This window comes from Danio rerio, chromosome 1 (genome assembly GCF_049306965.1).
Source record: "Danio rerio strain Tuebingen ecotype United States chromosome 1, GRCz12tu, whole genome shotgun sequence".
Classification (NCBI taxonomy): domain Eukaryota; kingdom Metazoa; phylum Chordata; class Actinopteri; order Cypriniformes; family Danionidae; genus Danio; species Danio rerio.
In genome coordinates this window covers 50,735,001-50,742,802 of record NC_133176.1, presented here as the reverse complement: position 1 = coordinate 50,742,802, position 7,802 = coordinate 50,735,001, and the positions used below count along the sequence as shown (strand labels likewise).

Sequence of the window (7,802 nt, the reverse complement as noted above, 5' to 3'; positions counted from 1 at the left end):
TTGGATGTGTTGTGCGTTCAGAGATGCTCTTCTGCATACCTCAGTTGTATTTGAGTTACTGTTGCCTTTCTATCAGCTGGAACCCTTCTGGCTATTCTCCTCTGGCATCAACATGGCGTTTGCGCCCACAGAACTGCAGCTCACTGTTGACACAAAATGACACAAAAAAACAAGTTAACACTCATGTGAGGTGTTCTTATTGTTTTCTCTGTGAAAAACTGGAATGTCAGAAGAAGTGAACCAGAAGGCAGTCCAGATGGTTGTGCATCCTATAACTCTACATTCATAATGCCCCTTAGCCGTTGGCATTATCTTTTACAGATACAGCGTGAAAACTCTAATGGTGGACGGCTGCTTCTCACTCAAGGCTGTTTATGCTAATGAGGGAGCGGTTTTTCACTAATGGGTGAGGTTTTCCCCCCTGATGACATGTACAAAAAGGGGATGGCATCCAGAGTGTTTCTGCAGACTGTTTTTAATCAAGCGGGATTATATAAAAAAAATGGAATAAATCGATTGTAACCATTATGCGCTGGCTATATTCACACTGTTGCTACACAACTGTGATTAGACCACTTGAAACCAATTGATTTTTGCATAATAGGTCACCTTTAAAACTTTCATTTTTATAAACACATATTAGACACATTAGTCAATATTACAATTTCAGATTCATTAGTTTTGGGTAATGTTAAAAGTTAAGATGTCCACTTTGACCAACAGTCTCTGGCTGCAGACTTTCACATGCAAGCTGAGCTGTCTCAAGTCGAGAATCGGGTGGGGGTGAAATTATGGGAGTTTTTAAGAGAAATAACACAATGGGAGGGTGGCGGGTGATGGGTTTGAAATATGGGAGACTCCCGCTTAATAATCATTGCTAGACCAATCAGATGAATTCTAGCCTCCAATAAATAAACCCATTCATTGTACCTTTCTTATCTTTGTTTTGAATAATCCCCCCATCCATACCATCTCCCCCTTTACCAGGGGGAGCTCTTGAGACCTACTAGATCATGCTAAATGACCAGGCGGGAACCCTCCAAGCTCAGGGTTCTCTCCCAGGACAGTATGCCAGATTTGCAAATTGTTTCAAGCAATAGCTGAGTGTGAACTCTTGAAATGGATAGCTTTTGTGTCCTTGAGATTGGTGTCAAAGATTACATTTGACTGTGAGTATCAGAAACAAAGATATAAAGAAGGCAAACTCTAAACTGATCTATCCGAGCAATGGCCCGAAGCAAGTCCAGTCACATGGTGGCTCTCCTAAATGTCCCGTTGCAATTTCACATCTGAGGAATCATCATGTGCCTGCATCACTTCAATAAAAATGGATTTATAAAAGAGATATTTGTTGTTGGTTTGGGGGTGTGGCATCTTACTTGGTTGTGTTGAAATGGTTGTGAGAAGAAACACTGTTACATAATAGGCTTTAATCGTTGAGTAAATCCCCATGTTTTGGAAACGACCTCAAGGCACTTTCTTGTTCTATGTTGGCTTTTGATTATACTGATTATACGCTGATTATTAAAAAACAGATTCTAATGGTTCCCACGCAAAGTATTTCTTGCACTGGCATTCGTGAAAAATTTGTATTCTGTACGGACTCTGAAAAATACGAGGGGCTTAATTGGCATTGATGATACAGTGAACAAATTTGAACAAAATCTTGTGGCGATTTGTAACTTTTTGATTTAGTGGCTAATTTATATTGATTTGTATGATTGATTAATACATTTTAGTATGATTGGATCATCTTTCAATGAAGGGTACGTTCAACGGTGGTGTTTTGATGCCTCCTTTTAAAAATCGTACGTTTACATATGAATTAATTTGTATGAATTCATATTAATTAGCCAATTTTCCTCGTGAGACCCAGCTGAAAATTCTTATCTTACAAATAAATTTTTTACAGTCGAGAAATTTTTATTCGATTATGAAAATTTAATTTAAATGAAAAAAAGAGACATTACATGAAATTCCTGTTTTTTTTTACTTAATTATTATTATTTTTATTTTTTTTTTTTAAGGAAGAACAAGGGAAAAAATGCAATAATACATAAGAACTTAAATAACAGTTGACTGATCACATACTTTCAACCCAGGTTCATTTTGATTACGTGCCCCTATATACATTTCTTGAGAACACCAAATATGTCCCAGGAGCTAAGTTTTTGTTCTTAAGAGTCTGCCATAGGCCGCTGTGTATGCTTTTTGATATTCCAAATTTCTTTTGCGAGTGTCGTTAACGCCTGCTGTTCTCACGTAAATCCACCAGAAGCTGCTGTTGACTAAATCACTGTCTGACTGACCAACTGACCAATAACCCCACCCTCCCCCTTCCCTAAACCCAACCAACAGTATTTTGAAAAGTACCTATTCGGCCCGCCCACCCTCTTTCCTAAACCCAACCACAGTGTTTTGAAATGCAATCCAGACAAAGAGAATTATTTTTAAGTGCAATTTAATCTAATGTCAATTAAAACAGATGAGTAATGTTTCAGGAATACCCATAAATGCTGTTTTGACTAAATCATGTTTGTAGAAGCTAAAATCTAACGAAACTTCTGGAGCTCTACATAATCACGACCACAAGCCTAAACCGATTCCCCCATTGTTTCTCAATACAATCTCACTTTCCTTCCTGATGAGGAGATATTCCTCCAAACTAAAATAGAGTGGCAGTCGAGCATTGTGAGAGGAAAGGGGAACGAGGAGGAGTAGAAGGAGGGAAAGGGAGGGAAAGGAGGTGGTACGGCTCTGCTGATATTTCTTAGCATGCCCTTTGAATATGAGGGCACTTCCATATCGTCCGTGACGCCGTTCGGCCTGCTGGCAGCTGCTTCTGATCATCAGCGTGTCTGTAATCTTTCGTCCCACAGAAGAGACAGTGAGCAGGATTCATCTGAGGGAAGATTGATTTTTTGAGGTCACCGTCTAGAAAAACAAACACAATCGGCAGTTCATTCATCAAGTCCGGCTTTATCGTTGAAGGAGACCTTTCATTTTGTCAAGCGGAGTAATAAAAAGTCAATTTTTGGCATTAATCTAAGGATGATATTGACAACGAGTGATCTGTCTACTACAATTCTTGAGTCCAAAGTTCAATGCTTTAAGAAAAATATCTTTAATCCTGCTGAGGTGTCAACAAACCTGCTTGGTCTCTTCACCAACAGTAAAGCATCAACAGTCTGACTCTGTCCATTCAGGATCTCTAACCTCAGGCATTAATCGCACAAGCGTTCATCAAAGGGAAGCTTCAGCTGGAGATCCGAAGTCTTGGAGGCTCTGTGACTGTCAGACTGCCAAGTGGTTCTGGCAACAAATCGCACATCCTGAAAGCAGAGTAGAGGAGAAGAGCTTTCGGGTAAACAAGAGTCTGTCAAGTTTCATCACTAAATAGCAGAGGCTTTTATTCATCGGTCAACAGAGATAGAAACACACACCTGTCAGATCTCAAACAGACACGTGCTGCTACGCTAACTGGTTTCAATCAGGTATGTAGAAAGTGTCACACACACAAAAACATAGATTTGTCCCAATATCCTGGTGGGGACTCTCATAAACATTATGTTTCTACTACAAACTGTATATTCTCTCCCTTTACCCCTACCCTAACTCTAAACCCAGGTGACAAAGTCAATTCCTGCAGGGCCGCAGCTCTGCACAGTTTTGCTCCAACCATGATCAAACACAGCTGATATAACTATTCAAGGTGTTCCAGATTCTTTTGAAGACCTCGATTGTTCAGATCAGCTAAGTTTGATTAGCAAAACTGGGCTAATATAAAACTTGGAGCAAAACTGGGCTGATATAAAAACAAGTATGCATACACACACACAACCAAATGTTTAGAAACATTAAAAGAAGTCGCTTTTGCCCACCAAGGCTTGATTAATAATAGAAAATTTTTAATATATACAGTTAGAATTATTAGCCCCCTGGGGTTTAATAATTATATATGATGATTTCAGGTTGATTTAAAATTATTAAAAGCATTTCCTAACAGAAGCATTATATTTTAGCAATAATTCAAAATGTATAAATGGAATTTTCAATTAAATTAATTAAGTTAATAAAGTATTATGTGTGTGTGTGTATATATATATATATATATATATATATATATATATATATATATATATATATATATATATATAAATATATATATATATATATATATATATATATATATATAAATATATATATATATATATATATATATATATATATATATATATATATATATATATATATATATATATATATATTTGTACAAGCATATATATATATATATATATATATATATATATATATATATATATATATATATATATATATATATATATTGTATTTGTATTAATACTCTGTAATATTTTGAACAAGGAGTAAAGTTTATTATTAATAAAGTTAATTAATTTACATAATAAAATTATTATTATCATTAATAATATCATTATTATAGTATAATTATAATAAAAATCCAAGGAGTTTGGATTCTACACAATTATCTTTATCTTTTATGAATTATCTTACATTTTACACATAGATATTATATTGAATGGAAGTTTTAAATGCTGAGCAAACAAAATGTTCAGTTGGTGAAATGATATTTTGTTGTTTTATAATTTGGTGTATAACAGATATATTTAAGTAAAAAATAAAATACTGAAATGAGTAAAGCATTTTAGTGGATATCAATTATTTCTAATGTAAAAAAATACAACTTAAATCTGTTTTACATTTTGTTTGATATTGTTTCTACAAAAATATACACCAAGTAAAGTGACAAACTGTGGCAGATTGAGTAAATGAGGACATATAGTATACATATAATGTAGAATATTTGTATTAATAGTTAGCATAGCTGATCTTTAGACAATAGTGGCAAATCTTTCACTTAAGGCCTTGTTTTTTTGTACAAGCATCTTTCCTTTGTTACCACAGAATCCCACAAAAAAAAATTTGCTGCCTGTTCAAACTATGTGTTTAAAATCAGCTGAATCAACAAAATTCTTTTTTTTTATGTTCAATCCATTTAAATGTGTAAAAATAATAAAGTTAATTAATCGATTTGTGTTGGGACAACATGAGAGAATTGTGTGGAACCCAGCATACAGTGCTCTAAGATGCCTAAAACACACCACATAATTTCCACATAATTCATTCATGCTTTCCCAACACAAATCCATTAGGTTAGTGTAACTAATTTAAGTAGATTAAACAAAAATCTAATAAGATTCAGCTAATTTTAAATAAGTAGTTTGAACAAGCAGCAAATATAAATATATTTTATTTTTTGAGTGCATATGAACACACATCAGTAAAACACCACTTGTTTTCAATTGTTTAAAAATGGCACCAAGTGGAAAAGTTGTAATTACGAATCATAACTCACTATTTAACATGCACAGAATAATCGGAGCAAACTGAATCTTAATATAACCTACTAGCAATGACTTCTTTAGATTATTCAGTTCAAACTCTACGAATAACTTTGGCTCTCATTTTCTGAATTCTGAATAAGAAACTCAATAGGTGCTGCGCTAATCTAATTTAATCCAACCTTACAGACTTTTCGGCTGCGGACCAACATTAAGTCTCTCCATTAAACGAACATACTCTACTAAGTGGAAAAGCCTGATGAATAACCGTTTATGATGGTCCCAGGAGGTTTCTCTGAACACACACATACACACACACACACAAACACACACGCACACACGCACACACACACGCACACACACTAAAGCACTGAAGCAGGATCCTATGACTGACCTCAGTCTCTAAAGCTTAGTCTTGTTGCTCCTTTTGCTGTTCTTAGTTTTCAGATGTCATCAAAGTTATTTCAGTCTTGCCGTCCTGTCAGCTGCATTAAACTGCTGATCACACTCATACACACCCATTCTTCTGGATCACATCCGCAGCTCATCTTCTGGACTGTAAACCAGATACTGTCCATCTGTTCACAGCTGTAAGAGCAGACTGAAGGCTTTTATAATGGAAACATGCTATAATGCAAAATTATTAAAATATGTTCAATCACTCAACCCCAATCAATCAACCAACCAACCAACCAACCTATCTATCTATCTATCTATCTATCTATCTATCTATCTATCTATCTATCTATCTATCTATCTATCTATCTATCTATCTATCTATCTATCTATCTATCTGTCTGTCTGTCTGTCTGTCTGTCTGTCTGTCTGTCTGTCTGTCTGTCTGTCTGTCTGTCTGTCTGTCTGTCTGTCTGTCTGTCCGTCCGTCCGTCCATCCATCCATCCATCCATCCATCCATCCATCCATCCATCCATCCATCTATCTATCAGCAGAATCAAATAGGGTAAAATGTTTGAATGTTGAATCTGCCACTATGCTGACACACAGGCATTTATCTATTTGCTCCACCCTCTCATTTGACTTTAAAGCGACAGTCACCAAAACGGCACAATTTGGATATGTAGGTTAAACTTCAAAACAATTTGCTTAAAAAAATATAAAATTGTTATACAGTTAGACTTATTAGCCCGCCTGTTCATTATTTTCCCTATTTTCTGTTCAACGGAGATATTTCTTCAACACATTTCTACACATAATAGTTTTAATAACTCATTTCTAATAACAGATTTATTTTATCTTTGCCATGATGACAGTAAAAAATTTTACTAGATATTTTTTCAAGACACTTCTGTCCAGATTAAAGTGACATTTAAAGGCTTAACTAGGTTAATTAGGTAACTAGGCAGGTTAGAGTAATTAGGCAAGCTATTCTATAACGATGGTTTGTTCTGTAGACTATCAAAAAACAAAAGCAAATCTAGCTTAAAGGGGCTAATAATTTTGACCTTAAAATAGTTTCTTAAAAAATTAAAAACTGCTATGATTATAGCCGAAATAAAACAAATAAAATTTTCTCTTATTAGTTTTATTACATAATAAAATAATTATAAAATATAATAATTTAGAATAATAAGAAGTCTATTTTTTTTATTTTTTAATATTACTATTTTCTTTTCTTTTTTTTACAAATAACACATTTGGTCTTTTAACAACAAAAACAAGGTTGGTGTCATGTGAGGACGCCTGCACAACAAAGTTGAGGATCAAATTTCAGTTTATTAAGAGTCGTCTTGCAATTAAATGTTGAAAAAGGAACAAACAGGTTCACACAGATAATTCCAAGTGTAAAGGCGACAAACAAAACAACAAAGTAAAGAGGTCAAATGTGTCAAGGGGAAATGAGCCGTAATGCTCACTAAACAGTTTAAGACTCAGCAATGATGCGTCTGTGTGTGCTGAGTTTATTCAATCTTCTGACTGTGTGTGTAATCAGTCAGAATTAGGAACCTGGGTGTGCGAGGTGCATGCTGGGAGTTGTAATTCATTAAAGCAGTATGGCTGTGTAGTTTTCCAGCGATCCGCAACTGCTAGATCACTGATGATCGTAACAATTAGCATTGCAACATTGTTAGCGTAGTAAAATAAACATTTTATGGTTCACAGTGCATGCATTATATGCAGCTAGCCTACAAACTATAGGCTATTATTTGTCATTATTAACCTCATGTTAATCTTCATATGTTTACTATGTTCACTAAAAACTATTTGACAGAATTTTTGTTTCTCTATATTTACAGGTATAACCTGTAAATATTAATGTAAAATTAGTGTTACTCTCTGAAAATACAGAACATTTCTTTTAAAAACTGAAAAATAACGTCAAAATACAAGCAATAGCTGCACGTTTAATGTTAGAGTTGTTTTATTACAGAACATATCGGTAAAACAGCAGGTATTTCACT

General features: G+C 34.4%; 1 protein-coding gene across 1 annotated transcript in view; it reads left to right on the top strand.

Moving 5' to 3' along the window:
• Positions 1 to 2,816: 2,816 nt before the first annotated feature.
• gja5b (gap junction protein, alpha 5b) overlaps positions 2,817 to 7,802 on the top strand; it is a 17,235-nt gene continuing 12,249 nt past the window's right edge. The window contains 1 exon segment of the mRNA NM_001034988.1: positions 2,817 to 3,494. The gene's annotated coding sequence lies outside the window, so the exon portion shown is untranslated.